Source organism: Tachypleus tridentatus, chromosome 8, assembly GCF_004210375.1.
Source record: "Tachypleus tridentatus isolate NWPU-2018 chromosome 8, ASM421037v1, whole genome shotgun sequence".
NCBI classification, from domain to species: Eukaryota; Metazoa; Arthropoda; class Merostomata; order Xiphosura; family Limulidae; genus Tachypleus; species Tachypleus tridentatus.
This window is the reverse complement of record NC_134832.1, coordinates 51,989,698-51,996,516: the sequence shown is the minus strand read 5'-3', so window position 1 is coordinate 51,996,516 and position 6,819 is coordinate 51,989,698. Positions and strand designations below refer to the sequence as shown.

The 6,819-nt window shown below is 31.9% G+C and overlaps 1 protein-coding gene across 3 annotated transcripts in view; it reads left to right on the top strand.

Moving 5' to 3' along the window:
• Positions 1-66: 66 nt before the first annotated feature.
• The window catches only part of LOC143222397 (uncharacterized), a 45,132-nt gene continuing 38,379 nt past the window's right edge, over positions 67-6,819 (top strand). For all 3 annotated transcript variants that reach the window (XM_076448869.1, XM_076448867.1, XM_076448868.1), the window contains exon 1: positions 67-528. The gene's annotated coding sequence lies outside the window, so the exon portion shown is untranslated. The remainder of the gene's footprint in view (positions 529-6,819) is intronic.

Here is a 6,819-nt window from a genome sequence, read left to right as displayed (position 1 = left end):
GGTCATAAAATGACGAATTTAAAACACTTGTTCGTTTTAGTTTCTTTTTATGTCATCAATAATAGATTGAAATTGAGGACATGCCAGAAGAAGGAGGATCCTTAGACATTTCAAACCTGAGAAGATTTCTCTGAATCGTATGTTTCTGCAGCACCCACGTTCAGAGGCCACGCACAAGGAGTTGGATCCAGCAATGCAGAAGAGGCTGTTTCACAAAACGTTCTCAGACTGACAGACCTTAGTGACGGTAGCCTTAGAAACGGTTTTCAAAGGACAGATATGGCGGTTGGAGCATGCGGTGATGACATAATGGAAACGGTTTGGATGAATCACGTGAAAACAATTTTCCTAGAGGTGAAAAGAACGATTCGCCTGTGAACGTGAAATCATGGTTCAATATTAAGAACCAGACGGACGAAGAAGTCCAGAAAGGAGAAACAAACACAGAGAACCTCGGGAAAAGTGATATTTTCCGAGATGAAGGCGAAGAAATGAAATTTGATCAAGAGAGGCGCGATCAATCAGATGGTAAGACAAATTAGCGGTATTACGTTTACTTTAATACAGCCAACCTAATAGTAACAAGTGTGACGTTATCGATTCTTGAAAGCCAATATCAAGTTTAAAGTAAGTAAATATTCTATTTTTTTGCAGTAAATGTAGGATATTGTTGGAAGTTATTTTGTATCCATTATGAAAAAGACTGTATTTCTTCGTATTTTGACTTGTGCGTGTGAGACCGACATGATTGTAACTATGTTGTTTTATTTGGTTTAGTACACTAGTTACTGACACGACTGTAACTTTATCGTTATTTTATTATTGTTTTGTTTACTTGGTACCGACATGACTGTAAATTTTATTGTTTTATTATATTGTTTAGTTTACTTGGTACCGACATGACTGTAACTTATTGTTGTTTTATATTGTTTAGTTTATTTGGTACCGACATGACTGTAACTTTATCGTTATTTTTATATTGTTTAGTTTACTTGGTACTGACATGATTAACTATGTTGTTGTTTTAATTGGTTTAGTTCACTTGTTACCGACATGACTGTAACTTTATCATTGTTTTTTATATTGTTTAGTTCTGTTACCGACATGACTGTAACTTATCATTGTTTTTTATATTGTTTAGTTCACTTGGGTACCAAACTTGACTATGTAATTTTATCGTTGTTTTATATATTGCTTTATGGTTCACTTGTTACCGACGACATGACTGTAACTTTATCGTTGTTTTATATTGTTTAGTTCACTTGGTACCAACTTGACTGTAATTTTATCGTTGCTATATATTAGTTCAGTTCCGAGATGACTGTCAACGTTTATCGTTGTTATATATATTTTGTTCACTTGGTGCCGACATGATTAACTATTGTTGTTGTTTTAATTGGTTTAGTCACTTGTTCGACGAAATGACTGTAACTTTATCGTTATTTTATTGTGTTTTGTCTACTTGTTACGCGACTGCTGTAACATGATGTGTAAATATGTTGTTTTATATTGTTTAGTTATCTTTAGCATTGGCTGACATGACTGTAACTTTATTGTTGTTTTATATTGTTGAGCTCACTTGGTACCGACATAACTGTAACTTTATCGTTGTTTTATATTGTTTAGTTTCACTTGGCACCGACATGCACTGTAGTTTAGCGTTTTATATTGTTGAGCTCACTTGGTACCGATTACGACTGCAACTTTATCGTTGTTTTATATTGTTTAGTTTACTTGGTACCGACATGACTGTAACTTTATCGTTGTTTTATATTGTTTAGTTCACTTGGGTACCCGACATGACTGTAACTTTATTGTTGTTTTATATTGTTGAGCTCACTTGGTACCGACATGACTGCAACTTTATCGTTGTTTTATATTGTTTAGTTTACTTGGTACCGACATGACTGTAACTTTATCGTTATGTTTATATTGTTTAGTTCACTTGGTACCGACATGACTGTAACTTTATTGTTGTTTTATATTGTTTAGTTCACTTGCGTCCTACACTGTAACTTTATCGTTGTTTTATATTGTTTAGTTCACTTGGTACCGACATGACTGTAACTTTATCGTTGTTTTATATTGTTTAGTTTACTTGGCACCGACATGACTGTAACTTTATCGTTGTTTTATATTGTTTAGTTCACTTGGTACCGACATGACTGTAACTTTATCGTTGTTTTATATTGTTTAGTTCACTTGGTACCGACATGACTGCAACTTTATCGTTGTTTTATATTGTTTAGTTCACTTGGTGCCGACATGACTGTAACTTTATCGTTGTTTTTATATTGTTTAGTTCACTTGTACCGACATGACTGTAACTTTATCGTTGTTTTATATTGTTTAGTTTTACTTGGTACCGACATGACTGTAACTTTACGTTGTTTTATATTGTTGAGCTCACTGGTACCGACATGACTGCAACTTTATCGTTGTTTTATATTGGTTTACTTGAGTACCGACATGACTGTAACTTATCGTTGTTTTATATTGTTTTAGTTCACTTGGTACCGACATGACTGTAACTTTATTGTTGTTTTATATTGTTTAGTTCACTTGGTATTGACATGACTGTAACTTTATTGTTGTTTTATATTGTTTAGTTCACTTGTACCGACACATGACAACTTTATCGTTATTTTATATTGTTTAGTTCACTTGGTACCGACATGACTGTGACTGTAACTTTATCGTATATTGTTTTAGTTCACTTGGTGCCTACATGATTGTATGTATGTTTTTTATATTGTTTAGTTCACTTGGTACCGACATGACTGTAACTTTATCGTTATTTGATATTGTTTAGTTCACTTGATACCGACATGACTGTAATTATGTTGTTGCTTTATACTGTTTAGTTCACTTGTTACCGACATTGAATGTAATTTTATCGTTGCTTTATACTGTTGAGCTCACTTGGTACCGACATGAAGTAATGCTAAACTTTATTGTTGACACTATAGGTGAGCTCATTTGGTACCGACATAACTGCAACTTTATCGTTGTTTTATATTGTTTTGTTTACTTGGTACCGACATGCTTAACAACTTTATCATTGTTTTTTATTGTGTAGTTCATTAGTTTACTTGACATGACTGTAACTTTATTGTTGTTTTATATTGTTTAGTTCACTTGGTTTATTACATGACTGTAACTTTATCGTTTTTATATTGTTTAGTTCCCTTGGTACCGACATGACTGTAACTTTATTGTTGTTTTATATTGTTTAGTTCACTTGGTACCATTGCATGACTAACTTTATCGTTATTTTATATTGTTTAGTTCACTTGGTACCGACATGACTGTAACTTTATCGTTATTTTATATTGTTTAGTCTCATTTGGTGTATACATGACTGTAAATATGTTGTTTTATATTGTTTAGTTCACTTGGTACCGACATGACTGTAACTTTATCGTTATTTGATATTGTTTAGTTCACTTTTTACCGACATGACTGTATTATGTTGTTGCTTTATACTGTTTAGTTCACTTGTTACCGACATGAATGTAATTTTATCGTTATTTTATATAGTTAGAGCTCACTTGGTACCGACATAACTGTAACTTTAGCATTGTTTTATTTTGTTTAGTTCACTTGGTACCCATAACTGTAACTTTATCATTGTTTTATATAGTTTAGTTTACTTGATACCGACATGACTGTAATTATGTTGTTGCTTTATACTGTTTAGTTCACTTGTTACCGACATGACGCTGTAATTTTGTTGTTGCTTTATACTGTTTAGTTCACTTGTTACCGACATGACTGTAACTTTATCGTTGTTTTATATTGTTTAGTTCACTTGGTACCGACATGACTGTAATTTTTATCGTTGCTATATATTGTTTTATTTCACTTGGTACCGACATGACTGTAATTTTATCGTTATTTTATATTGTTGAGCTCACTTGGTACCGACATTTGAGCACGCTTGTAGCTTTATCATTGTTTTATATTGTTTAGTTCACTTGGTACCGACATGTTGGCTGTAACTTTATTGTTGTTTTATATTGTTTTGTTATTTCACTTGAATTTTACCGATATGACTGTAACTTTATCGTTGTTTTTATATTGTTTAGTTAACTTGGGTACCGACATGACTGTAACTTTATCGTTATTTTATATTGTTGAGCTCACTTGGTACCGACATGACTGTAACTTTATCATTGTTTGATATTGTTTAGTTCACTTGGTACCGACATGACAATGTAACTTTTATCGTTGTTTATGACATTTAGCGGATTACTTAATTTTCGGTATGACTCTAACTGTTATTGTTGTTTTATATTGTTTTAGTTCCCCTTAATTTTCCGACTTGTTCTGTAACTGTATTGTTGTAATCACTTGGTACATTCATGTAGACATGTGAATAAAATATCTTCACATACACAGAACATAATAACAACTAATAGTGTCTAATAGTCTCGCGCTAAATATGCAGTGTGGGCGACTAACACTGACCACTGATCTTCGTCTAACAATGTTCATCCTTTGTCGTGTTTTTTTTTTTTTTTTTTAATAACGTTAAACCATTTCGTACAAGAATAATATCTTCTTCCTCTTATAATTTCAAATTAATGTTACACACGTACACAAAGATTAATTTATTATGTATCCAGCTTGCTCAAACGTCAGGCATATACACGGTATTCCACCTTAAGGCACTTTAAGCCTTCAATAAAAATCGACTAGTTGGAGTTTGAAAACGCTTGAAGCGCGTAAGGTATACTTTTGTTGTGGGCTCATTTGAATACCAATTTGATTACCTACGTCATTAATGTCTTACGAGATAAACCTTAAATGAACTTCCGTTTTGCGAAGGGTTTTATTAGATTATCAATTACTCATAGATATATGGAGTTTTTCATTAGTATTGAAAAATAGATGCATCGCCTACCTGTGTGATAGTGAAAAATTACAGACACATCCGTAAGAAGGTTTCTGTATTTACATAATCAGTTTGGTTAGAAATGTGAAGTTTTATTTCACATCCATAATTTTCTCCGTATTTACTTCGGTTGTTATAAATAAATATTTGTAATTTTGTTCATCATCGAGCGTATCATAATTATTCATCTGGTTCCTTCAAGATAGTGTTTAGTCTGTTCGATTCCAGTGGTTTGAATCAACACACGTTAATGCGTCAGAGCAAGTGGACCTTTGTAGTGAGCAAGAGTTTCATACAGAGTAATGGCGGTGTGGTGTTCAGACAATCTGGTGTCGGACAGATAAAAATATCAAGTATTCATCAGATAAAAATATCAAGTATTCATCAGATAGAAATATCAAGTATTCATCAGATAGAAATATCAAGTATTCATCAGATAAAAATATCAAGTATTCATCAGATAAAAATATAAGTATTCATCAGATAGAAATATCAAGTATTCATCAGATAAAATATCAAGTATTCATCAGATAGAAATATCAAGTATTCATCAGATAGAAATATCAAGTATTCATCAGATAAAAATATCAAGTATTCATCAGATAGAAATATCAAGTATTCATCAGGTAGAAATATCAAGTATTCATCAGGTAGAAATATCAAGTACTCATCAGATAAAAATATCAAGTATTCATCAGATAGAAATATCAAGTATTCATCAGATAGAAATATCAAGTATTCATCAGATAAAATATCAAGTATTCATCAGATAGAAATATCAAGTATTCATCAGATAAAAATATCAAGTATTCATCAGATAGAAATATCAAGTATTCATCAGATAGAAATATCAAGTATTCATCAGATAAAAATATCAAGTATTCATCAGATAGAAATATCAAGTATTCATCAGATAAAAATATCAAGTATTCATTAAATATGGGTTTTGAAAATGCTATACGAATAAAAGTTTTGGGAACGCGGAAAGCGGAAGTAGACAAGCGACACAAGTGAGCAAAAGCATTATCAAGCCCACCCTAAAGTGTAGGCACAGACACATAGTCAAACTGGTACAGACTTCAATTGGATGCCATTCCGTATGTAACATTTAAGGATCCCATTAACGACGTTCGGAGTTTTAAGTAAACATTTGGAAATATATTATCAGAATAAATCTGAATACAGTTATAATAAAACATTTACACTCTCAACTAGTTGTGGAAGGTGATAGTGTTATACACATATGTTGACAACTGGTTAACGATCTTTAGTGTGAAACTACCAATTTTAACAAACATTGTAATGGTGTTTCACACAAGTGTTGACTAACGGTTAACGACCTTTAGTGTGAAAATAACAATTTTAACAAATATGATGATAATATTGACTTTATATAAAAATATATAAAATTATTCCCTTTGGTTACTTCTCTCTTTGAAAGAAATGCCACAGTGAAATATATAATTATTCTCTTTGGTTACTTCCCTCTTTGAAAGAAATGCCACAGTGAAATACATAATTATTCCCTTTGGTTACTTCCCTCTTTGAAAGAAATGCCACAGTGAAATATATAATTATTTCCTTTGGTTACTTCCCTCTTTGAAAGAAATGCCACAGTGAAATATATAATTATTTCCTTTGGTTACTTCCCTCTTTGAAAGAAATGCCACAGTGAAATATATAATTATTTCCTTTGGTTTACTTCCCTCTTTGAAAGAAATGCCACAGTGAAATATATACTTATTTCTTTGGGTTACCTGTTTCCTTGAAAGGAATGCCACAGTAAAATATATAATTATCCCCTTTTTGTTACCTGTCTCCTTGAAATGAATGCCACAGTGAAATATATAATTATTTCTTTGTGTTACTTCCCTCTTTGAAAGAAATGCCACAGTGAAATATATAATTATTCCCTTTGGATA